This window comes from Triturus cristatus, chromosome 6 (assembly GCF_964204655.1).
Source record: "Triturus cristatus chromosome 6, aTriCri1.1, whole genome shotgun sequence".
Classification (NCBI taxonomy): domain Eukaryota; kingdom Metazoa; phylum Chordata; class Amphibia; order Caudata; family Salamandridae; genus Triturus; species Triturus cristatus.
Window position 1 is genome coordinate 1,705,152,160 of NC_140589.1, and position 26,289 is coordinate 1,705,178,448.

General features: G+C 45.2%; 1 protein-coding gene across 1 annotated transcript in view; it reads right to left on the reverse strand.

The window, feature by feature from the left end:
- ESRRG (estrogen related receptor gamma) overlaps positions 1–19,780 on the reverse strand; it is a 1,085,823-nt gene extending 1,066,043 nt beyond the window's left edge. The window contains exon 1 of the mRNA XM_085612926.1: positions 19,713–19,780. The gene's annotated coding sequence lies outside the window, so the exon portion shown is untranslated. The remainder of the gene's footprint in view (positions 1–19,712) is intronic.
- Positions 19,781–26,289: the final 6,509 nt, after the last annotated feature.

Sequence of the window (26,289 nt, forward strand, 5' to 3'; positions counted from 1 at the left end):
GCTGAGTCAAAGCGCAGTGGCGCTTTTGCTGGTTGGAGTCGTAACTCCCAGCCCGACCAGAGATACAGGGACTGCCAGCTGTAACGCACACCAGGAGGTGTTTGCCGCGTTACAGACTCGGAAGTCCACAGGATCGATCGAGCGGCTGCTCTCGGTTCAGTCTTCTTTGCTTGTGATTGGGGTATCGGTGACGCATCACCAGGAGGTGACTCCGCGTCCCGGTGCAGTCTGAGGAAGAGGTTGAGCGGCTGCTCCCTTCAGGTAGAGACCCCGGCTGGGTGTTTCCCTGACTCCTCGATTCTCCCCAACACTCTTCGTGCCCCTCACAGCCTACCGATTGGCATTGTCGGCCATTTCATTTCTGCCCTCTGTTGGCATACGCCGGGATCGGCGTATATGCAGAGGACGGTTAGGACCATCCGTGCTGTGGGCTGGTAACGTACTTAGCCTGGAGGATTCCAGTGACTATAACCTTTGTTTATTCCTTGTATTATTTTTGCCTTCATTAAAATAACTAAACCTTCACAAGTGGTTGCGTTCTCATTATTGTGTCTGTTAAACAATCCTGAGACGTTCAGGGCGTTACAAAATATCCGACCTTAATAACACTAACTGTCTCCCGGTCGATAACAGACATGGCAACACTTGATGATGTGCTGGCTGCTTTAGCGACCGTGCAAATTGAATTAGCTGCCTCCAGGCAAGAAACAGCCGATGTAAAAGCCAGACTGGATGCTATCCAATTGGACCCGCTCACGCCCAGCACCTCCCTCACGAACCAGACCCCTGCGGTAGTAGTGGAAATGCCGGTAGCCGTCCCCTTGGCAACACCAGAGAGGTACAGTGGGGATCCTAACACAGTGCAGGTATTCCTCACACAAGTGGCGCTACATTTATCGTGCAAACCAAGGGCGTTCCCCACGAGTCAGGCTCGTGTGGCTTTCCTTATATCCTATTTGGCTGGAAACGCGGCACAATGGGCCGTACCTCTGGTGAGCAGGGACGACCCCATCTTATGTGATTGGGGTGCTTTTCGCGAGGAATTCCTGAAGGTCTTCGACAGAAGGGCTGACTCGTACACGGCGGACCGTGAAATGCTTGAGTTGAGACAGGGATGCAACGACCTGGTGCAGTATCTCAACGCGTTCCGAAGGCTGGTTGCGGAAACCAAGTGGCCTGTTGCTAAACAGACGGCGCTCTTCCATCACGGGCTGTGCGATGAGCTCAAAGACGCCGTGGCTCATATTGACCCACAACCCAAGACATGTGAGGGCCTTATCAACCTGGTATTACGGCTGGAACATAGGCTAAGTGAAAGAAAGGGGGATCATGGGAGAAAAGGAAAATCCCTTCCATCCTATGTGACAGTGGGAAGTCCTGAAACTTCCACCGCATCCAAGGGAGAACCCATGGACATCGGCGCAATACGAGCGAGCCTCACAGCCACGGAGAACGAGTCACGCCGTAAACAAGGATTGTGCCTATATTGTGGCAAAAAAGGCCACTACGTACGTGAATGCCCTGCCAAACCGAAGACGTCACGTTATCGGGCCAACCGGTCGGTAACAGCCGTGGTGGACGTACCGGCGGAAAACTAGAGGACTCCCAGACCAAAGAAGGGGCATCTCGGAGTCACTCATCCATCCCTTCACTTTCCAACTCGGTCACTAAGGGACAACGACACCTGTTTCTCACGGTGCACGTGGGAGTGCATGACCAGTGGATACCCCTTGTGGCCATGGTGGATTCAGGGGCCACTGGCATGTTTATGGACCACAACGAGGCATGCAGGCTAGGGCTAGTGCTTCTTCCCAAAGCTGTACCCGAAGACATCTATGCTGTAGACGGAAGGCGATTGGTGACGGGGCCCATCGGGCAGCACACGGGGGTCCTTCCGATGAGATGTGGGAGGAACCATTTGGAACAAATCGATTTTAACATCATCCGAGTGCCCCAATATGGCGTCATATTGGGATTGCCGTGGCTACAGAAACACAACCCCTCTGTGGATTGGCCAACACATCGCATCGAACTGACGTCACCGTATTGCATCCTGCATTGTGGAATAAGAATGGAATCCCTTGACGCAGATGAGAGCGGGAGTCAGACGGTGGCTACAGCGGCAGAAAAAGATGTGGCTCTCCCCCAGGCTTATCACAGTTTTGAGGATGTATTTGATGAGGTGAAGGCGGAAGTGCTACCACCACATAGACAGTTTGACTGCCAGATCGACCTGGTGCCAGGGGCCAGCGTTCCCAGCGGCAGGCTGTATGCCCTGACGGAGCCTGAAAACGTGCATCTCCGGGGGTACCTGGATAAACTCCTCAAGCTAGGATTCATCCGCCCGTCCAAGTCTCCGGCCGCCTCGCCACTCTTCTTCATCCCGAAGGCTAATGGGGAGCTGAGAGCCTGTGTGGACTTTAGGGCATTGAATGCGATAACCGTAAAGAATCGGTACCCCTTGCCTCTCATCAGTGTACTTCTAGAACAGGTCAAGAAAGCTCGTATCTACACCAAGTTGGATTTGAAAGGGGCATACCATCTGGTGCGCATGAGGGACGGAGATGAGTGGAAGACCGCCTTTAAGACCAGGTTCGGCCTTTTTGAGTACCTAGTCATGCCGTTCGGTCTGTGCAACGCCCCGGCAGCCTTTCAGTACTTTTTGAATGAGGTATTCAGAGAGGAGTTGGATATCTACGTGGTCGTATATATCGACGACATCCTCATCTATTCGTCCAGTGTGGAGGAGCACGTACACCACGTCAAAGCTGTGCTCCAAAAGCTGAGGGAAAACATGCTGTTTTGTAAACTCAGCAAGTGTGACTTCCACGTCACATCCGTGGAATTCCTCGGAGTGATGCTGAGTCCAGAGGGACAGGAGATGGCAGAACGAAAGATCAAGGCGGTGAAAGAATGGCCGGTGCCCCAAAGCGTGAAGGACGTCCAAAGTTTCATTGGCTTCGCCAACTTTTACAGGCGGTTTATAGATGGATTTTCAGGATTGGTGGCCCCAATCACACAGCTACTGAGGAAGTCCAAGGAGTTTGTCTGGTCCCCTGAAGCGAACAAAGCCTTTGAGGCCCTGAAAAGCGCCTTTGGTAAGGCGCCGGTGTTGGCTCACCCCGATCCGGATCTCCCCTACGTGGTGGAAGCGGACGCATCGGATGTGGCGCTGGGGGCTATCTTGTCCCAACGCAACCACGACACAGGGGTGCTTCATCCCGTTGCGTACATGTCCCGCAAACTCAACGACGCCGAACGCAACTACCATATTGCGGAGAAGGAGCTTCTCGCAATCAAGGACGCCTTCACCGAATGGAGGCATTGGTTGATGGGGGCAAGACATGTGGTATCGGTGTACACGGACCATCGGAACCTACAGTTCATGACGGCCACAAGACACCTTTCTCCCAGACAGCTGCGGTGGATGATCTTCTTTGCGGGGTTCAACTTCCGCATCACATATCGGCCGGGGACGGAAAACCGGAAGGCGGATGCCCTGTCCCGTCAATCTGCAGTTAAGGAACCATTGCCTGCGACCGAGCATTCCATCATTTCCCCGAGGATGGTATTGGGGGTTATCCAACCGGATACTTTCCTGAGGGGAATAAAGAGAGGGATCAGGTCATTCGCATGGCGGAGGTGGCTCCTCAGTCACAGAGAATGGCAGCTGAAGGACTGGATACCCCTGAAGGGCAGGTGCCTATTGATACCCACGCCTAGGCTAAGGAAACAAGCATTCATCTGGTGCCATGACTCTCCATGCGCAGTTCATTTGGGCTTTGAAAAAACGGTGGCTAGCATGGGACGGCATTTCTGGTGGCCAACCATGAGAGTGGATGTCAGGAGGTGGGGACAGGAGTGTCCTACGTGTGCTACCATGAAGGCCGACCATGGCCGAACCCAAGGGCTCTTACATCCACTTCCGACCCCGGATAGACCATGGGATAGCATATCACTGGACTTCGTGGTGGGCCTACCGGTAGACCAGGGGATGACGGCAATACTGGTGGTGGTGGATTACTTGACGAAAATGGGGCACTTCATCCCCTGCAAGAGAGTCCCTACGGCCGGGGAATTGGCGTCACTACTCCTAAAGAATGTGGTACGACTGCATGGATTACCTGGGGTGATCGTGTCGGACCGGGGGTCGCAGTTTACTGCGCAATTCTGGAAGACTTGGTGCACTGCGCTGCATGTTAAGACCGCCCTGTCCACCAGCTACCACCCTCAAACGGACGGCCAAACCGAGCGCCTGAACCAAACGCTCAAACAGTATCTGCGATGTTTTGTGGACCAGGGCAGGGAAGAATGGGTCGACTTGCTATGGGTTGCAGAGATAGCCTATAACAACGCCACGCACAGCTCCACACAGTCATCTCCGTTCTATAGCAACTATGGCCAACATCCCAGGTTCTTGCCATTTCTACATCCGTTCAGAGAGGACAGGATTCCCGCCACAGCGGACAGGGTGGCACACATAAAAGACACGTTGATGCGCTCAAGGGCTGTCCTAATAGAGGCCAAGAGAAGATACAAGGCTGCGGCAGACAGGAAGAGAAGGCCCGGGCCACTGTACCGCACTGGAGACTACGTCTGGATATCCACAAGAAAAATGAGGTTTCGAAAGAACAGTGTGTTCCATCCCAAGTACATGGGCCCCTATCGAATTACCAAGTGTATGGGTCCCGTGAACGTGAAGGTGTGCTTACCCCAGTCATTGCGGATACACCCTGTCTTTCATGTATCATTGCTCAAACCAGCACCCTCCAAGCCGTCTGGGACACCTAGGCCGGTATGCGTGGAGTCGGAGGTGGAGTATGAAGTGTCGTGCATACGGGCGTCCAAATGGCGCAGGGGGAAGCTGTGATACCTGGTTGCGTGGAAAGGCTATGGCCCGGAGGAGCATTCATGGGAACCGGCTGAAGGGGTTCATGCTCCGCGCTTGGTCTCCTTGTTCCATCAGCGTTTTCCTGCCAGCGCTGGACCCGTGGGGAGCCGCTGAGAGGGAGGATGTACTGTCAAGAATTCCTGTCATGCGAGGGGAGGAAAACGGTAACCAGCGAAAACGGACTACATCTCCCAGGATGCTTAGCGGTTGAGAGGTTATGTAAACAGGAGAGCTGTTACATAACTCAAGGAAAACACGCCCTTATGTAAACAGGAGAGCTGTTACATAACTCAAGGAAAACACGCCCTTATGTAAACAGGAGAGCTGTTACATAACTCAAGGAAAACACGCCCTATAAAGGGAGGAACCGGGAGGTACAGCGCTGTCGGATATTGTGTTTACACCGACGTACCTGCTTAGTGAAGAGCAGTGTTCCGGAGTGGTGCTCCAGTAAGGCAAGAACGGAGGTAGGTCGAGTCGTTACTCCCTGGGCCGTGTCTTGCCCCATCGTCACCTGTGAAGGACCCGGAAGCTCTACCGGATAACCATTGAGCTTCGCTTTTTGACTCGGCTGAGTCAAAGCGCAGTGGCGCTTTTGCTGGTTGGAGTCGTAACTCCCAGCCCGACCAGAGATACAGGGACTGCCAGCTGTAACGCACACCAGGAGGTGTTTGCCGCGTTACAGACTCGGAAGTCCACAGGATCGATCGAGCGGCTGCTCTCGGTTCAGTCTTCTTTGCTTGTGATTGGGGTATCGGTGACGCATCACCAGGAGGTGACTCCGCGTCCCGGTGCAGTCTGAGGAAGAGGTTGAGCGGCTGCTCCCTTCAGGTAGAGACCCCGGCTGGGTGTTTCCCTGACTCCTCGATTCTCCCCAACACTTTTCGTGCCCCTCACAGCCTACCGATTGGCATTGTCGGCCATTTCATTTCTGCCCTCTGTTGGCATACGCCGGGATCGGCGTATATGCAGAGGACGGTTAGGACCATCCGTGCTGTGGGCTGGTAACGTACTTAGCCTGGAGGATTCCAGTGACTATAACCTTTGTTTATTCCTTGTATTATTTTTGCCTTCATTAAAATAACTAAACCTTCACAAGTGGTTGCGTTCTCATTATCGTGTCTGTTAAACGATCCTGAGACGTTTAGGGCGTTACATGTATGTATTGTCATTTAGAATGATGTCAAAGGGTGCTACAAACACGTGAATCAGTGACACCACAGTGCTTAAGCGATAATCACTTGAAAAACTGGTGGAGTAACAAGGACAGATAGTAAAAACTATCCAGTGGTTGCTACATCTTCCTGGTTGTATGACAGAAGCATGCATGGCTGAACTGTGCATGACTCTACAACATGGCCCCAACCAAAAATGTGTCTTAACCATGCATTCCTTTCCCACGCATGCCTTTAGCACTCATGCCTTTACAACAAATTATATTGTAAAGGCATGTTTGCTAAAGGGATTTGCATGGTAAAGTACCACTACCCAGACCCCCTCCCCACCCTAAGCCCTAAAATCATATCCCCTTACCTCGCTTTCCCCGTCCTGAGCCCTAAAACTGACCCCACCCTGCCCTTAAAACTACCCCTTCTCACAGCCTTAGGCCCAAACCCTGCCCCCTACCAAAAACTACCCCGAACCCACCCCCCCACCCTGAGACCTAAAACTTACCCTGCACTGCCCTTAAAACTATTCCTAACCCTTCCCCCACCCTGAGGCCTAAAACCCTGCACCCCTTTAGAGAAAACTACCGACCCCTTGCCCTGAGCCCTAAAACTGACCCCACCCCTAAAAATTCCCTCCCAAACCCGGCAACAGCCCTTAAACATACCATGACCTCCTCCCCCAACCCAGAGCCCTAATACCCGGCCCCTTTTTAAAAAGAAAGTCCCGGCCCCTGTACCCTAAACACTGAAACCGCCCCACCTCTAAAAACTGCCCCAAACCTGGCCCCAGCCCTCAAAACTACCCCAACCCTCTTCCCTGCCCCGAGCCCTAAAACCCTGCCCACCCTTCTAAACCTACCCCGAATCCACCGCCCTGAGCCCTAAAACTGACCCCCCACTCCTAAAAACTACCCCCAGCCTGGCCCCAGTCCCACTTATCTGTCCACATCCGGAGCTTCTTGTTCCGATGCTTCCTGTTCCTCTCCCAGCCCATCCAGACAGAAGACTGCAATCTGCCTTAACCACACAGATTAGTGGCTAAGGCAGATGCATAGTTCAGGCAAGCGTGGTTATGCTTGCGGGGAAATGGCGTGTGTGGCTCAACCCATGTTGTAAGGGCCGTTTCACCATTTTTATGCATTAGTAATAAGGGGGAGCTAGTCCTATCTCAACAGACTCGTTATTGTTTAGGTTACAGGCCAAATTAGTTTTGAAGTTTCAACACCTGTAGGGTACTTAACGTAAAATCACCAGGATGGGACCATGATAGGTAGCAATCCTATAGGGACAAGTTTATGAAACGAAATTATCTAAAAAGAAGTTGGTGGCGATGAGTAGGCTTGACCGAAATTTATATTATGCAGGTTTTAATTAATTACATTTCAGGCATCTTATGTTACACTTATTTTGCGAAATTCTTGAAACCTTACCATTACACCACTTCATGTAATAACACGCCATTTGAGGTGCTCATGGCGTTTTCATTATTTTTTTAACTATTTTGTGTCAAAAATTGATGTGAGGACACATTTTGAGCTTCAAATATAGCACAAAATGCCAGATTTGCATTACGCATAATTACTCATAAGTTTATGTCATTTTGGCAATTTTTTGCACATTATGTGGAAGCAAACTATGCGGATTTCACCCCCTATCGGTGAGATAGATTCTTGAAATGAATAGTTGCTCACCTTGAGGTAACGAGAAAGCCACATTTGGGAAGTGACGCATAAGCATTCTTGTGATGCAACAACTTTTTTTTTATCTTTATTTTATATTTTCATAGTATAATACATTCCATCTTAGTTACTCAATGCATACATCAACGTACATCTGTCTATCATAGAAGAATATAAATCAACAACAAGAGAGGGAGGGAAGCTACGGAGCCACTCTTAATCCCCCTGGATTATATGGATTAAACAACAGAAGAGTGAATCCTGGATTTCGAATGAACTAGCATAAAAAGTGCTCACTGTGTTTTCAAAGAACCCTCACTCACCAACCTGGTTGGTGACATGCTTCATCATTGGGTTCTCACCAGAGAGGCCGAGTGCCTCTCCGGTGTGCTGCGACGCCTGAACTACAGCGGAGCTGGATTTTTGTGAAGACAGTGCAAATTGAGAATAATGTGAAGTGTGGAGTTAAAATGGTGTCGCAATTTTATCCAGAAATAATTTTAATGGTGGAAAACTGGACACAGTTAAAAAATGTGTCGGATGCGTGAAGACTGGTTTACTAGACCAGTTGCATAAGTTGTGTTAAGCAAAGCATTTGTCAGGACCTAGAAGGACTACCACGGCGGTGTATGCACGCTAAGGCGCACCCTAACCTGCGGAGTCTGGGACTGCTTTAACTCACGGTTCTTAGATGACCTTCAGGATTTCTGAAAGCTTTGATCTGTGAAGTAAAAGTGAACCTCACGGCATGAGTCCTGGTGGGGGGCGGGACTTGTAGTCACACAGTCATCAAAGTCTTCCGCCCGCTTAGTACCTGCCTATCCCTCCCGAGGACTCGAAGGATATCCTTCGCTTAACACATTTAGAAGCAGAAATATGTTGACCACTTTCACATAATCCAGGATGCAACTGGTCTAGTAAACCAGTCTTCACGCATCCGACACATTTTTTAACTGTGTCCAGTTTTCCACCATTAAAAATATTTCTGGATGAAATTGCGACACCATTTTAACTCCACACTTCACATTATTCTCAATTTGCACTGTCTTCACAAAAATCCAGCTCCGCTGTAGTTCAGGCGTCGCAGCACACCGGAAAGGCACTCGGCCTCTCTGGTGGGAAGCCAATGATGAAGCATGTCACCAACCAGGTTGCTGAGTGAGGGTTCTTTTAAAACACAGTGAGCACTTTTTATGCTAGTTCTTTTGAAATCCAGGATTCACTCTTGTGTTGTTTGATCTATCATAGAAGAATACCAGAACATCAAAAGAAAACTTACATTTTAATCCTTGTACATGAACAATTCGGTTTGTCACCATTAGCTAGGCACCATAATATTTGAAAAAAACCTGCAACTGCAGGGTTCCCTCCTTCGAACCCACTCTAGTCTTGAAAATGCAGCATCCACCCAATACAATCTAATATGATTAACAACAAATACCTGCAACTGCTTCACCCTGCATGATATACCTTACCCCACCCCAGCAGGGACAATACCATCTAACTGTTGCGAGACCGTAGAGGTGTGTAAGTTATCCAAGTAAGCTTTGAACGGCACCCATATATCTTTGGGGCGGGATGATATTGGCTGGGTTTTTGCATATAGATCACTATTTGTATTACAGTAGGCCATGCTCTGGAGCCCGGCTTTTATTGTACGAAAGGTTTTGCATCCCCATTTAACAGCTATCTCTCTCTTAGCAAGCAGGAGAGCCATTAAGGTGAATTTGCGGACCCCTTTTGGGAACCCTATCATTTTAGTAAGTTCTTTGCAAACGGAACGCCGGTATGCCCCAATCTTAACACAGTTCCAAACAAGGTGTGAAAATCGGCATGTGGAGCCCCAAATTTCAGGCAGGACTGTGGCCTATCCGAGTCAATGTTGTGAATTCTTTCTGGAGACATATAAACCCTCCACAGAAATTTTAAATGTAGCAACCTATGTCAACTGTTTAAGGAGACGTCTTTGATTTGTGCACAGCTAAATTCCCAATGTGGGTCTGATATTGGGTGCCCCAAATCCTACTCCCACGTCTCCCGAATCGTAGCGTCTTTGCTGGGGACTATAGCCATGCATGCTGGGTACATTCTAGAAACTATCCATTCACTGCCAGGTGAGGTGATCACAGTAGCAAATTCAGGAATGTGGCTGGGTTAGAGTCTGCGCATAGCCATCAGTTTTCTAAAACTCATCATATTATCCCATAAGGTGCTCAAAAGGAAAAGGGGGAAACGGCCACCCACGTTTCCAGGTATTTCTGCAGACACTAGTTCCCAGAAATTAAATATAAAAGTCAGTCTTAATCTTGAGCAAACATATGTTATTAATAATCAAGAGTTCATAAGTTCATATTAGTCCAAATCTTCTTCTTTATTTCCAAGAAGTCATCAAATCCAAAAGACACAGGTGATTCACAGATGGTTCATTTTATCACAATGATGTAGCCAACACGTGTTTCGACTTCCTCAGGGCTACAATGACAATAGGGGTATATACACTCAGAAAATGGTTCATTTCACGAATATTACTAATTAGTGATAGTGAAGAACCGGAGGAACACACTGATTGAGGGGTGCCGGATTTGGGGCTTGTGCCCCCCAAAAAAGGTAAGGAAAGAAAAGCAATGAACCAGAATATTTACCCAAGAGTGTGACTAGGGAAAAAGGGAGGAAAGAACAGACCAAGTCTCGATTGTGTACTAAAATAATCGTAATCAACATGGCATAAATTCAAACGTGCAAATCAATAGAGACACCCAAACGTCCAAAGGCGGACAGGGAAGTAAGCATAAAGAACCTCACTCTAATGTGAATATGGTCATATTTAAATGTGAGGATATGGCTCACGATGTAGTCAAACAAAGCTCATAAATCCCCAGTATAATATGTTGTGGTAGCATATGAATGTAACCTAAAATATAAAGAATGTGGTCTTAAAACCATATCAACATCGTGTATCAATACGGAGCAGTCAGATGCCAGAATAAAAATATTAAATAGTACCTGTATCCACAAGTATTCGGGATAACGGGTACAATTAGGTGTGAATCTAAAAATCATGAAAGAAAAAACAGTAGGTTATTATTACAATAACCTACCATAATAGTTAAAAGTAATACTATTTTGGACATAATGACAGCCCGCCTATGAGTGATAGTGCCAATAAATGCGGGAGCAAGGACAAGTATTATCTAAGTCGTACCTATCCCACAGATACAGGGGACTGGCTCACATCATATTGCACACAAGATTAGTAAAATATACCGTCTGCGACTTATAATACACTCATCAAAGTGCCCCAAGCAGTATTATGGGAGATAATTATGTATATCATGGACATGTTAACTAAAGGGGGGGAGTGAGAGTGTAAAAAGACTTCATAAAGTCACATGCTGTTCACTTATATTTATAGCATGCAACAAACTTAAAGTAATGGCCAATAAAGTCAATGATCTATATTCTTGAGTTGTATTAGCAGCATAAATTGCAAGGTACTCTACCTAAAACATGGAGAGTACTCCACGTGAAACGACCGGCTTCCAGCAGTTCGTCTCCCGGAATACGCTCTTTTATATAACGGGCACAAACAAATTAACCTAGAGCACAGGAGTGGAAATTGCATTGGTGTTGTAAACTGCCACCATCTTGTAGTGATTATTTAGCAACACATAAGGAAAAAGGAAACTTAATTCCGTAAGGCTTGCAGTGTGACAATAAAAATTTTAATAAAAAGTTCCCAGGCGTTGTGGCCAATTAAAAGACACAGTTCAGTGTCATCAGACACAATGTATTAACCGCAAGTACAATCGTGTTAAAAGCGGCCAACTCCATATCGGGAAATGCACGTAAGGAACGAATTCCTTGGTCGCCATCTTGGCATGAATAATAACTCAATGGTAGTGTAATCAGAATTGGCCTGAAGAAACCCATGTTGCCAGTTTTGATATAATTCGTAAGATCGTAATATTGAGCATGACATTGGTCTGATAAAATATATAGGGACCACAACATATTATACTGAGGATTTATGACCTTTGTTTGACTACATGGTGAGCCATATCCTCACATTAAAATATGACAATATTCAAATTAGAGTGAGGTTCTTTATGCTTACTTCATTGTCCGCCTATGGACGTTTGGGTGTCTCTATTGATTTGCACGTTTGAATTTATGCCACGTTGATTACGATTATTTTGGTACACAATTGAGACTTGGTCCTGCTCTTTCCTCCCTTTTTCCCTAGTCACACTCTTGGGTAAATATTCTGGTTCTTTGCTTTTCTTTCCTTACCTTTTTTTGGGGGGGACTACCCCCAATTCCGGCACCCCTCAATCGGTGTGTTCCTCCAGTTCTTCACTTTCACTAATTAGTAGTATTTTTTAAATGAACCATTTTTTGAGTGTATATACCTCTATTGTCATTGTAGCCCTGAGGAAGTTGATGGGTGTTGGCTATGTCATTGTGATAACATAAACCATCTGTGAATCACCTGTGTCTTTTGGATTCGATGACTTCTTGGAAATAAAGAAGAAGATTTGGACTAATATGAACTTATGAACTCTTGATTAGAGGTGATCACAGTAGTCAGTGGGCTAAAGCCAGTTGGCTCCAGAGGGAAATCAGCAATGGTGGCTCTGAGTGCAGAGCGGCCCCGATTAAAAATGAAGTGGTCCATGAATGTGGCCTCGCTGAATCTGTTCTCCCCTGTCTCTGAAAAACCATGGCCCCCAGTAAAAAGGTCCCCAATTTTGCTTATCGAAAATCTAATTAGTGTGTGTTGTACAAGCTTTTCTTGCATTATAGGGATCCACGGGTTGTTTAGAATTGGAATGTCCGGTGAGTAAAGTGTGGCTGCAGCCGTAACTCAGACCAGTTTCCGCCATGCCCAACTGGTGGTAGAAACCGTCTGGATGTCTCAGGGGTCTCTGGGAAACCTCTTGGAAATGTAATGGAAATGCTTGACTATGAAACTAGGGGTAAAGGCATCTATGCCAAAGACCTCCGTTAGCAAGGATTCAACAAATTGGTCTATGCGACCGATGCTAGAAGACTCCGGAACACCCAGTATGGGGAGGTTATTGCACCTACTGCACGCCTCCAAATCCTCATTCTTTTTTGCCACCTCTTTCAGGAGTTTTTCAACTCGATCCAGACGTCAGGTAGATTGAGCAGATCTGTCCTCCAAGTCCGACACCCTGCCTTCCACTGTGTCTAGGCACCTATCATGTATATCCAATTTAGCACCCAGGGAGTCCAAACGCTTGTCCAAGGAGTCGAATTGGCTGTCTAGAGCTCGAAAACCCGCTCTCAGCTCCTACAGAAGAGAAGACGAGTCCGCTGGTGGGGTCTCGACGGGACCGGAGTCAGAGTGCCCCTCTGCCATGTCTGCGCCCGTGTCAGGACCCTTCTCCGTAACCTTGCTGAATGGAAAAAGTCACTGTTTGGGGTCTTTCTGACCCATGCCTTCTTGCCCACATGCACTTAAAGACTACTATCTGCTATAAAGAGTGGGAAGTTACAGGCGTGGAAGCTGGGGAGGCAAACGTAAAGAAATTCAGTGGCTTTAGTCACTAGGGATCGCACATGTACGCCCTTCAGCGCAGTCTAAGGCCTCCAGGAGCCAAACACAAGTCTCAATCAGGGAGTTGCTCACTCACACTGCGCACTCCAGTTTAACATATGACCCAGCTTTAGCAGGCCCGGAGATCAGCACTTGGCCATGCCTTAGTTAAAGGGAGAGGAACCACTTTCACTCTGCACTCTACGCAGCATTAGCAGAGCGGTGTTACTGTGAGGCCAGAGTTGCAGATGCAGCCCACATCATGAGCGTGCCCCGCAGGATCGGTCCCGCCGTATACCATGGCGCTGCAGCAAGGGCACTCCACGGGAGAGCGATCCTCCCCCTCCTTTGTGGCTCACTCAACCAGCTGGTCAGCCATGTCCCAGGCTCACCCGCAGACCCTGTCGCTGCGGGACCTCCGGGACTCGAGAGCGGCCAGGACACTGTGGCAGCAAAAGGGGGCACCTCCAAGGACGGGTGCCGTGAATACCGACGGGGGAGGAAGGGAAGGTCAGGCTCAATCCTTCTCACCTCGCGTCTCTCCCGCATCGGAGGGAGTGGGACTCTGCGGCTGCAATGCAGGGGTGGATAGGTGTACGCCCAACGGCAGTCGCAGCACACCCGGACCTCGTTGGGCCGCAATCTAGGGCCTGGCTTCAGCTCCGCAGCAGGCTCCGCCCAGGCAATCTTCACGGGTGGGTAATGGACAGATAGGATGGCTTTAAAGGCACAGCTACGGCTCTCCAGAGCGCCGGTCATGCACTCCGTGCATCGGCATCATTCTGAGTCACCCCCAGGGAGCAATTGGGCAGGATCTCTGGGTAAATCAGGGTGATCCGGCGGAGCTTCAGTGCTGCGCGTCTATTTTGGTCAGCGGCCTGGCCACGCCCCCATGTGATGCAACAACTGGAATTCCATTTCAACAAATGTACGAAATGTGGAAAGTGATATACCAATGTTTTGTGAGCTTTTACAATAGAATTGGAGTGTGTGTGTGTCTGTTTGTCTGTGTCTGTCTGTGTGTATGTGCATGTGTGCGCTTGGGTGTTTTAGAACAATCATTTAGATCCCTGGATTTCAATTTATTTGGTCCATAATTAAAATTAATTCACACAATAACCATGAAAGAACCATTGTTCTTACCTCTCTCAATGCTTGTTCCTCTCAGGTCCATAGCTATACAGGAGTGAACCTCTTCAAAACACTGAGAGCAAAAATCCAAGAGCTGGATAATCTGATGCATTTAAAAAGCATCAAAGCAATATTTTGTCAATTTCATATCACTTGTTATGTTCCTCCTTCACAACCCTTCTCCTTTTCCTTTCTCTCCCAACACACCCCTCTTTCCAGGCCCTTCACAGCTTAGAATATTGAAAGGATTTTGAGTGAGTGTCCCACTGGACTGCCAGTTATTGTGACGCAGTCCAGAGAGCAACAAGATGTTGGCGACGAATAAATCTGGAACTGCTGCAGATTTCTGACTCTTTCATATTACTATCTTGTCCATGACATGTATTCCATTTTGGCGTGAAGTGTTATTTATTTAGGACTTCATCACTCTGTAAGTGACACCGAAAAATAATAAGAACATTAGAACATTGGAAGCTCCACCACAATGATGTGTGAGAAGCCACATAATGGCTGCAACAGGCACTGGACACCAAAAATCAGATGCTAGTTTATTATTTATAATTTAAGTTAGACCATTCTTTCACCAGTGGGGCAAATGAGTACCACCAATATAGTCATTTTGTCCTTAAGCTTTTTATTGCTATAGACCCTAGCATGCAGCTTGGGCTTGTAACTCTAGGAGAAGGCAGTTGCAACAAATATATCCTTGGCAGCTAGCTATAATGCTGTATTGGAACATTGAAATGTTGGGTGCTTCAAATCAAGAGAGTGGCAAAGGGCCTTTTGCTCCAAAATTACAAAGTATGTCCTTATGCTTCTCCCTTTTTAAAATTAGAACACTTACCGTAAGTGGTTGATAAGTTGTAACAGCATTACAGCCCTTCTGACTGAGGCTACACTCATTGTTAAAACAAATTGGCTTTGTTGCAAACAAGGTATTGGATCACTGGTTTAACCCTGGTCTATGGTCTGTAGCTTCTCCTGCTGGAGGTCTTTGTGTGATGGACAATGACAGGACCAATCTATTCAGGTTGATGAACATCTTTTAGAAGCCGAAAAATGATCCAGGAGAACAATTTCTCAAACCATTGTAACAAAATAAGAAAGAAATTCATCCTCACATCTTCAAGAAGGCACTGGGAGCTATTGTCTTCAAAGAGGGTTTCCAACTAAAAATGTGATCAACACTGGCCAATTTCTATGTCCTAAGAGACTGAGCCTTTCAAGCATTTACTCAGCCATCATCCAGACAGATCTTCTGTTGACACAGAACAATCCTACTCCAGAGCTTCTAAACTCTACACTAACCGCCAGACATGGCTCACATGCAAAAGTGAGCTGGCAAACTGCCATACAACAAAAAACCCACACAAATAAAACAACAAAAAATTCAAAAAGTCAGATATTAAATCTGCGTGGCTGTCATTAGATCATTCAACAGAAAACATGCAAGGAGTACTTCAAATCCTCATCTTACCTGACTTTTTTTTTAATTTAAAAAAATGTCCTTCTCGCATCTGAGTGGCAGATTACACATCAAACGCCTCCGACCATCGCCTGAGATTCATGTTGGCACACAGGCTTCCTGTGATGCCAGTGCTCGAAGAGTTGCTTGCTGGTTTTCAGTGTGTCATGATTATGTGTCATTCTCAATATCAAGGCATAAGGACTGTAGAACACTGGAATGTGGAGAGCTCTATTGTAAACAATAGAGTGTTTCAGTGGTAATAATGGCAGGTACAGGGCTTCTGCTCCAAATTGATGGTACAATCATCATAAGTTTTATTTTCACATTTTGGGAGCATCTTAATTTTGTGAGAAATTTGGGGAGTTATTCAACTATGTCCTTCAATGAATTTTTAGAATGTATTGGGTGCTTTTGTATCCATAAGAAGGATACTGTTTATAATTTTTGTTTAAAAATGGAAAATAATTAATTTTAATCAATTTCTTTGCCACTGTTTTGTGCTGATAGTTGTGAACTTCCTCTTTACAGGAAGCCGAGTCCTGTTATGGTGTTCTGACGGGATCACTCTCTTGAAATAGAGATGATATGAAATTGAAGGAAAAACTTATGAAACACCACAAAACCTTCACTCAATTTAGCAAGGGACATATTGCTATTTGCTGAAAATTAGCTAAATGAGAGGAGTCTAGGTAGGAGTAAGGAGGGGTTTGAGGTGCACCTACACTGACTCCTAGAAGACTAAGCACACTGCTATTCACAAACTGTACTTCTAAAATTACTACAGTAAAAAAGGGACCCAAAACGGTAGTAAATTATTCCAACTCATGGCTGGAGGAAGTGTAGCTCTGCATATGTCCAACCTCTGGTACTGCAACACCCTCCTATATAAAATAGTGGAGGTAGGACCTTAAAATACATCTCCATAAGAAACAATGTTCAGCAAAATAAGTATAATGTGATTTAAAAAAAATCAAATTAAAAAAAATCATTTTTAACTATAATTTTTTTTAACAACCATTTTCTAATTGAAAAATGTATTTAGTATTAATTTCTATTCGAATATAACTAAACTACCTTTCATTAATTTAATACATCAATTTAAATAATTGTACATAATTAAAACAAATGTAGGTGCTTCTATATTTTTCATTCTAAACTCCAGAAAAATAATTTTAATTTAATATAATGTGTTTAAATTAGTTAAATATTAATTTAGAATTAAGGTAAAAGTGCAGTGTTGTAGTAAAATAATTGTAATTTAATGTAATGTATTTAAATTAGTTAAATATTTAATTTAGGATTAAGGTAAAAGTGCAGTAGCACTTTTTAATTATGCTCTACATTTAAAATAAATATAGAAAGAAAATCAATTTACATTAATATGCAACATTTACATTAATATGCAACATAACTATATGTTTACTCGTCTTCTGGAGTTAAATAAATGCTTTCAGTATAACCAGTGGTACAATAGAAAATGATGGAGGCCCCCCTGCAGAATGTGATAAGGTGCCCCTGAATGTCTCATATCTTACAGATATTTATTGACCTTTGCTGAATGGGGCTCCGATTAAGGTTTAGGGGCCCCTTGGAGGGTTGGGACAGCCCTCAGCCACAGGAATTGCAGGGGCCTGCATCACGGTCCTGAACACAACTGCTGCCATTGCTAGCAATATGCTTCCTTATATATCTCTGTACCCATAATATCTACAGCCATTAGAATTATGTGATTGTGCAGCTGTGGCATTTTGGACCATTATGGATTCGCAACATTTGCCACATAATCCATAATTTGCTGCATAATGTGCAGATTTTAGCCCCAAAAATTTGTTTCTTGCTCAAACGGTTCATAAGCTACTAGAAATACAGTAACATGTCGCTTCGCAGTGGAAGACCCTTTACAAAAGTTGACTGGTCACCTTTCTGTTGTTCTGTTGCTTATTGCTCTATTTGAAAATTAAACTGGTACTACTGATCTGTAAGCAATGCCCAGACATTGTTAACAAGAGTAATAATTGCAAAATAATGAGGTAATGCTGTTACAGAATATGCCACATGACACCGCATAATTAGCGTTTGCTTGCCGCATAATTTACTCAACCCTGCGGCATAATTTGGCCCGCCGCTTCTGCATAATTCCAGTGGCCCTGATGAGATCTGACATGTAGCGCTCCGAGGGTACCTTTACCGTCTTGTAGCGCTGTACAAAAACTCAAAATAAATAAATGTGGCAAATATGGCATCCCTTCAGCTTTGGAACCCTCCTTATGAAAGGGGCCTGTATGAAACAGCTTTGAATCCACAGCAGCTCGCACATTTCGAAGCTCATTTGAAGCACAAGTTGATGCTCGTCGGCAGCGAGAGATATTTGTGGCGCGCACAAGTGAAACTAATTTAACCTTTGAAAAGTTATCTCCAGAGGGAACAGGCGAAATCCCTTTATAAGATTTTTAAGCACTGCAATTATTGACAGGGACTCTATTACCTCACTTTTTTCTCTGATCAGAAAAAAAAGTCGGACCACGGGAGACATCAGCAGCTGTCAGGCAGAGTTTTTTTTTTCTCCACAGCAGTTTACAGTGGGCTTGTGGAGGTCTCTTAAGACCCAGTTAAGAAGCCTTTTTAAAAAGCCTTAAAAGCTAACTCATACATTAATCAACTTGAGCCCCCTTCTATACTCGCAGCAATACATCAATTACCGGGTCCCTTTTAAATACACTCTGGTTGACAGCAGGCGCCTTATTAAGGCCCACCAAAATGATACAATTAGCAAGAGACTATTAATTTTGCCTTTTTCGTTTATGTATTTAACGCGTGTTGCGGTTATTGTCTTGCAGCCTCCAGTCTGCAAACACGTCCAGGCTGCATTACAATTAATGCCAGCGGAGCCCCTTCTAACGACTTCCAGCTTGCTAATTTTTCACGCTAATAATAAAAAAAGGGCATTGCTATGCAAGAATGGTGCCCTTTTATCATGCTTGCATGGCCCACCAGAGAGCGCCTGCCATTGTGCACATGAAAGACAATTAAACTCAGGAACATCAAACCCGAGTAGAACAATCTGCTAGCCTGCTCTGGGTATTGGCTCCACTTCCTGAAGTGATGGAAAACAAATCTCCGTAGGCGCGCCTCTAGGGCGCCCCCACATTTAACCCAATTAAAAAAAAGCAACAAAAAAAGAGCAGGGGAGAAGGGGGGCCGGCTGAAGACACCCCAATTCAAATTGCTAATTTTACTCCTATGCGTGAAATCTGCAAACCTGCGGAGGACTGGTTTTATCACTGCACTTTAATAGCCTCTTGGTGCAAATTTGGAAGGAGAGTTAATGAAAATTCATAAGCACCCATTTTTAGACAAGATTAGTCATAGAGGGTGGCTACCTCTGTTCTCGAACTATTCTTAACTCAGGCAGACGCAGAAAGAACAATATTAAAGTGCAACTCTCCATTGGCCATTCTACAAATTGACTTTGAGGCCTGCTCAGGACAGAAATTCATAGGTCATATCTATGTATTGTTGCATAATGTTCCCCAAATCATTTACATTTCACGACTTGTAACACTTGGGCACAGATTGCAAAATACCTGTGAGGGCCTGATTGAAAAATAAGGGCATTATTCTGAGTTTGGTAGATGCCGGACATCCGCTAAAAAGTGTGGTATGTGCAGTACCGCATAATTAGAGTGTCATTGACAAATGCCCTCTTACTAAGGAGGGCGGGACATCGCCGCTTTAAAAAACAATTATCCTGCATCAACACTAAAAAGTAAATCTATCGCTGTATTGGTACCTCTTTGTGTGACCTTTAATTTACCTGTGGTAACTCTTTACGTCCAGCAATAGACCTTTACACACACCACATTATTTCTTCTGTGCCACAGAATATTCATGATGGAAAGACTGAAAGACAAAAGAAATCCCATAATCTTTTTTTGGCATAGACAAGTGTTTCAAAACATGCAAATCACACTTTAAATTGCAGATGTTTTGTTTCTATATTTTGACAAGTTCCTTGAAGCTTATTTCTGGCATATGTTGTGCTTTACAAATTAACAAACGGACCTGCAAGAAAAAAAGGGCTAATGGGGAAATGTACACATGTTTTTACAATTCTAGAAGTGCTGCAGGAAATCTATTGTAGTTGTATATTTTTCAGAGTACTTCAATCCACACCTTTAAAGTTACACAATTTCTGTTTGGTGGAATATTCTCCATGTCCAAATCTATTAACCGTTTGGTTTTCCACATTTAGCTTTCTTTTTTGCCTCAATAGGGTTTTTTCCATGGGGGAAATGCCACCCATCACACTCCATTAAATATGTGGTTGTTCCTTCTTAATTCCCAGATTTAAACTCCACTTATTCCTGCCTTTGACAGCAGCGAATGTACGTGCGTTTCTAAGACGGAAACCTACCTGCAGGGGGCACGTGAATACCCAAAATATCATGAATTTTTTGGTATTAATCTACTTAAAAAGTTCTTCTTTTTGTTGCTCTTTCACTGTGTTTCGAAGTTCAGTGGAGATGTGCACACAGCACTGTGAATCAGGCACAACAACTTTAGGGGCAATCCCTTGCACCTGTAGTTTTTCTTGCAGTCACAGTTCTCCTTTTCTTGCATAACAGAAAAGATGCATTGTCATTAAAGTTGCAGTTATTGATAACATAATTCCTGTAATTATTATCATTTTGTAGTAGGGATGATACTTCATAATAATAATCACAGCAATAATAAAAATATTATATTGCAATGCATTGAATTTTATTATTTAATTTTTTAGCTTAGTTTTGGAATATTTCAGCTTTTACCATTTTATACGACTCGCAGCTCTCCCTGCACTCAAACCACAATGATGATCTGAGCACGGAGATAGTTGTAAGCACCTTACAGCTCTCCCAGCACATAGATCACACCTGTGTTCTCCATAGCCATTAGATCTTTGAGGACAAAGTGGAGAAAGGTAGTTTTCAGCTGCCCACATCCGGGGCTATAGTATACGCAATTACTCCCACCCTTATGCAAAGTGATGGGTGAAAAGAGGCACTTACTGCCCCACAGTCAATGGGACTTACAGTCCCATTGACTGGTCCGACCACCACCTCATTCTGTTCAAGATTGATGCACTTGTCTTCCACCAACCTATTCGTGATGACAAACCTAAACACTGGAACATAAATATCAAAGAAATCCCTTTATCTGAACTTGAATCCAGGATTCATGCCCATCTTCAACTCCAACCCTCATCATCGACGGCCGATGACCTCACTACACACTTTAACTCAAAAATGACAGAGGTTCTAGACCAAGTAGCTCCTCTCAAACTCAAACAATTGAGGTGAACCAAATCTAAACTCTGGTTTAATGTGGATCTGAATGAGGAAAGGCGTCAACTCAGACAAACGGAAAGGTCTTGGAGACTAAACCCCTGGACCTTACACCTAGCGCAACTTAGATCTGCTGGGCAAGCATACAAAAAACAAATTTTCAGTGAAAAGGCGTCTTTCTTCCGCAGCCAACTAGATCTGGCGAAAAACAGACCGAGAGAACTCTTCAACATTGTCAAAAGCCAAAATAACTGCACTCCCTCTCAAAAAATCAAAGCCACCAATGAGCGTTGTGAAGAAATTGCCACCTTCTTCACTAATAAAGTCTCGAAAATTGATCAATCCTTCATCCAAACCTCTAACCCTCCTTCCCTCTTAACCTGCCCCACTCTAACCATCCCTGATCATTCAGAAAGAGTTCTTACCAAGGACAATCAGGTCTGCCTCCAGCTATAAAACAATGCGCATTGGTCCGACTTTGAGCTAATGTCGGAAAATGAGGTTTTCAGTATAATTTCTAACCTAAAACCTTCCTCCCACACTATGGACCCCATCCCATCCACAATCATAAAAGAACTTAACCACACCAATTCCCCTTTCTGGACAAAAATCATCAACGCCTCTCTCACCTCAGGCTGTCTCCCAGACTCCCTTCAACTTGGACAAATCCCACCCATTCTCAAAAAACCAGGGGCTGACCCTAATGATCTCAACTACCTTAGACCTATCTCCAATCTCCCATTCCTTGCAAAAACATTGGAGAAATGCGTTCTCCACCAACTCAACAAACACATTGATGAGTTCAACCTCCTCGACACCTTTCAATCAGGATTCAGGAAAGGCTGTAGCACGGAAACAGCTATGCTCAACGTCTCTGACGATATTCACAAGGCTTTAGATCAGTGGTCTTCAAACTTTTTGATGCCGAGACCCCCCATCAACATTTTTTAGGCATAAGGACCCAACAAAATTTTTTAAAACCTGGTACTCTGTATCATTGACAACCATAAATGTTTACCAGAGAAATGGTCAATCTTTGGTTGCACCTCTTAACACCCAAATATAGCAATAAGCAACAAAAAGGTGACCAGCACAGCTCTACAAATGGCCTTCTACTAAGCGTCAACACCTGTTGCTGCTTTTTATTAACTTTTGAGTAAATACGTTTTTTTGGTTAAAATCAGCAGATTATGTGGCAGATGATGGATTATATGGCAAATGCGACAAATCTATAATCATGCTAAAATCTCTGTGGCCTCAGAATCACATAATTCCAGTGGCCCTTGGTATAATGGCTGTAATGTATGGGCTGCAACTTTATTGCACGGCATTAGAGGAAAAGCATATTATATTTCATGGGATACTGACAGCTTGGCATTTACAGCTGCATGTAACTGGATTTGGCTGAACATCGTTCATCATATTTAAAACATACATATATTTTTTAGGTCTTTCACCATCCGGTAGCTACATATAAAATAACAGGCAGCTTCAATGAATAATGGATACATTTTAAAAAATTGTTACTCAGTGGGAAATGCCTTTGTTTTATACTTGCATTGCACACAGTATAAGATAGACTGCTACAAAATGCGCAAAATGTTTTATGATAAAATGGTGCTTCCAAAATATATGGGCTGCTTTCAAAACAAAGGGGCTTATTTATAAGCCCCTTGCGCTGAATAATTTTTTATGACGCTCTGGTTGCGCAGACCCATATCTATGAGGCCACGCAAAGTCATTTTGTGGGTCATTTCAAGGACCCCTACATATGGTGTAAAGCAACGCTGCGCAAGTTGATGTGTTGCCTTACACTGCGTCAGGGGGGTGGGGGCGTTCCATGGGCGTTGCGGTGGGTTTTTTCCATGGGTTTTGACACATTCCCAGATTTACAAGCATCTGTAAACCTGAGGATGCGTCAAAACTGTACGCTGCCCCCGGAGATGCGTAATGAGGAGAAATATTTATTTCTCCTCAATTGTTTCCTCTTTCTTTGTGTGGCACACATAGAAAGAGGAAAAACCCTCCATGAGTTTTTTTTGCGCAGAAAGGCAAAAACAATCCTGCAAACAATGCAGACACCCTTGCACCATGGTGCAAGGCTGCCAGCGTTGGCGCTAGGCACCAAATTGTGTGCAGCCAGAAAGGAAAGGAATGCACTGTATTTTATAAATACAGTCCAATCCTGCCCTTTTGAATTGGCATAGGGCAGCGCAGCAAAAATACTTGCAGAGCTGCCCTACACCATTTCATTGTAAATGAGGCCCATAGATGTTAGTAATATCTAGACCCTATGTAATGCATTTTTTTTAACATAACTGTCCCTTCAACACATTCTCAGGGATAGTAAAAGCTATCTAAATACAATGACAATTAAAAGCAAGCACTTCACAGCTCAGTTAACTCTGTGCACCACCACTCAAAAAGTTTCAAGTGATTCAATAAATGAACTTCAACAGCACTCTCCTTTCCTGAGAAATCAAAGCCAGGCAGACAGTTAAACACACCTTTCTGCCAGTGTACTGCTGGCCTGAAAGAAATGCAAATGTGCACAACGAGTTAATCTGCAAATGTAAAGGATTTGCAGATTAACTAGTTGTGCACATTTGCATTTCTTTCAGGCCAACAGTACACTGGCAGAAAGGTGAGTTTAACTGTCTGCCTGGTTTCTGTTTCCCAGCATGACAGAGTCCCTAAATACCGCTCCAGGGAAGGCATTTTAACGACCCTGTCTGGAACGTTTTCTTTTAGCAAAGGGAGAGCGCGACCCCCTTCCCATGACTCCACGGCCCCCCTGGGGGTCGCGCCCCACAGATTGAAGACCTCTGCTTTAGATGAAGGTGATGCCTGCCTACTCATCCTTATTGACCTATCTGCGGCATTCGACACAGTAAATCATCCAGCGCTTCTGGAGACCTTGTCGAAGCGTTCCGGCATCAATGGCACAGTACTAAAATGGTTTACCTCCTTCCTTCAACACCGCTTGGAACAAATTAAAATCAACTCCTGTCTCTAGAAGCCAACAAAAGTCACACTTGGGGTCCCGGAAGGCTCAATCCTCTCCCCGGCCCTCTTCAATCTTTTCATTGATCCCCTCACAATCATCTTGAAAAAAGCTGGAGTGAATTACCACCTTTACGCTGATGAGACCCAAATCTATTTCAAAATCAAGTCTCCCAGCGACATCCAACACCTCAATGTCACTCTAATCGAGATCCAAACTTGGTTCAACGCTAACCACTTAAAGCTCAACCCAGATAAAACAGAACTAATCCTATTCTCTCCAAAAAGCAATCATCGTCCAATCCAAGAGTGTCTCAAGAATCTGGTCGCCCTAAACTGCCCCATCGTCCTATCCGACTCAGTTAAGTCTCTAGGCATCACCCTTTACAAGAACTTATCTATGGAGGCCAACATCAAAATGACCTCACGACAGTAGTCCAATCCCTTGTTCTCTCTAAAATCGACTACGGGAATGCCATCCTAACAGGGACTCCAAGAGCTCACCTAGCCCCTCTAAGGGCAGTGTTGAACATGGCCACTCGACTTGTATCTGGAGTAAAAAGATTTGAACACATCACTCCAGCTCTCAACTCCCTCAACTGGCTTCCCATGGACGGGAGGTGTATTTACAAACTTGCCTGCATCACACACAGAACCCTGCACTCTCCGGCCCCTAACTACCTGAACAACAAACTGGTAAGAGCAGGTCAATCCAGAATGCTGAGAAGCTCCAACTCACTCCTTCTTATTCCTCCGAAACTGAAAAAGAAAACCACACAATACCGATCGTTCTCTGGCAACGCTCCGAGGATGTGGAACGCTCTCCCTAGAGTCCTCAGATGCAACTCCTCCTTCTCCTGTTTCAAAAGAAACCTGAAAATCCATCCCCTTATCAAATACTTTCCTGACCAACGCCAACTAACCTAGACTTCAATATCCGAGTTTACTCCTCTCTCTTGACATTCAAGGATAGTTGGTGACCGGACTGTGTTAACCACCTTATCTTCCATGCTGCATTTTTTGTATCCCTGGTTTTGCTTCCTTACTGTCTGCCCACTATGTAATGCAACTTCCGTCTGTTTTTCTTTACAATATGTATGTAAAGCGCTCTGATACCTACGGGTCAAGCTAGCGCTATATAAAACTTTTAAAATAAGATAAACTTACCACCCAACTATTGTGCAAGGCTGAGGTAGTTTGTTACAGGGGCAGCTCCTCCACTAGGTCAGAGCAGTAGCGGCCCGTGGAAGGGGGTGCTGCTGGATGCTGACGTGGGGCGGGTGAGCGGCAGGGAGGGGGGGTAGTAAACTACGGATTACGGCCGCTTAGAGGTAAGTAAACATATAAATAAATAAAACACATTTCGTTGCTCACAGTGCAAGAAGCAGAAACATAAAATGGTAATAACTTCCCGTTATTATCATTTTATGTTTAGTTGTGGGAGGGCGGGTGTGTGGGTCTGCTCTGCGAGCAGGGGAGGATTGGTGTGCCCACTCCTTAGGGCTCAATGACTCTTTGGTAGGCCCTCTGGGGCCAACCACACCAGTCATGCGCACTCTGCCCTTTCTCCGTGCAGGCAGCCTACATGGAGAAAATGGCCTCCCCATAAGCCCCTGGCTGGGCAGCGTCCCCACCAGTCACAATGCTACCATTGCAGCATTGTGATTGACATAGGGGAGGGGAGGGAGGCAGCCTGCTTCCTGTTCCTGCCAGAGGCAGGAGAGCAGGCGCCAAGAAATCGCAGGACCCTGCCGGTGGACAGGCACATTTTTTATTTATTATTCTATTACCCCCCACCCGAGTGACCCTCCCCGCGCAACCCCCACACGGGATTAATGCCAGCCACGACTGGTTTGTTAGCCACTCCTCCCCTTGAACAAGGCATATGGGCTTAACTTCTCCAATGTCACCCTCAACCTTTGGAGCCATTAAAAGCACCCACTACACCAAAATTGTAATCTCTCCCAATGTTCGCAAACACCAGGAGAGATTACAAAAAATATCCTGTCCTTGGGCAAGACAAGGAGGGAGCGATAAACAGCTCCCACGTTGCCACTTAATGGT